The sequence below is a fragment of the Pteropus vampyrus genome, unplaced genomic scaffold (genome assembly GCF_000151845.1).
Source record: "Pteropus vampyrus isolate Shadow unplaced genomic scaffold, Pvam_2.0 Scaffold58, whole genome shotgun sequence".
Taxonomy (NCBI): Eukaryota; Metazoa; Chordata; class Mammalia; order Chiroptera; family Pteropodidae; genus Pteropus; species Pteropus vampyrus.
In genome coordinates this window covers 1926687-1927725 of record NW_011888839.1, presented here as the reverse complement: position 1 = coordinate 1927725, position 1039 = coordinate 1926687, and positions in this window count along the sequence as shown.

Sequence of the window (1039 nt, the reverse complement as noted above, 5' to 3'; positions counted from 1 at the left end):
TTCTGGGTATAAATGTGGGAGTGAAATTTCCTAGACATACAGCCTGCATACAGTCATCTTCAGTGGACAGTGTCTAACAGTTTTCCAAAGTGTCGTACCTATTTGGCCTTTCACCAGAGTGTATGTAAGCTCTAATTGCTTCATATGAACCCCAGCATTTGGTACTGTCCAGTGTTTTCAGGTTTTTTCGTTGTTTTGTTTTGACATTCTGATAGGTTTGGCACTTTCTTGGTTGTTCAGGTAAACAACGTTATAATTTGATACCTTTATGCACTACAGCATGCTCACTACCAACAAATTCTCTGCAGAGATCACAGTGTCAGGAACAACAATAGCACAATCATTCTTAGCCCTCAACGAAATTTCCTAATATTGAGATTCCTCCATTGTAAGAATTTACAGTTCTGAAAATGATCTTTCCTAATAGCGGAAACTTGCTTTGCATTCACCTTGAATGGGGACTTTACTAGGTCTTTAATTTAAAAGTCATGCAATTCATAAAGATAAACTGAAGTGCTATAGTCCCTTAATTCTAGTTCCAGATATGTTAAAAAATAAAAGGTAGGAGGTAGGAAAAATAGAAGGAAGAGAGGGAGCGAGGAAGGAAGGAAAGAGAGACATTGTTGATTCTCACCAGCCAAAGTGATCTCATGAACATGAATGTTTTCAACAACAAAAAAGGAACAGATTTCAAAGAAAATCTTTGACTTTAATCCCCTTACGAGTACATTATTCTTTGAGAACGACCATACCACACATACGCATGCACGTACATATTTATATATGTGTAAAGTATAAATGTAAATAAAAATAAATGAAGCAAAACACATGCACGAGGAAACCCCAGACCACACGTCTGCCCAGCATGCTGAACGTGGCCTGATCCGGGTGACGGTTGCTGGGAATGCCCCTGAAATGCCTGGAATCTTCATAACCATCAATCACTTGAACTAACTGTGCATAACTCCTCAAAAATCTCCCCAAAAACGTAGCAGAAAAGGCAAAGGGAAAAGGAACATGCCGTCTGTTACTGAGTTCT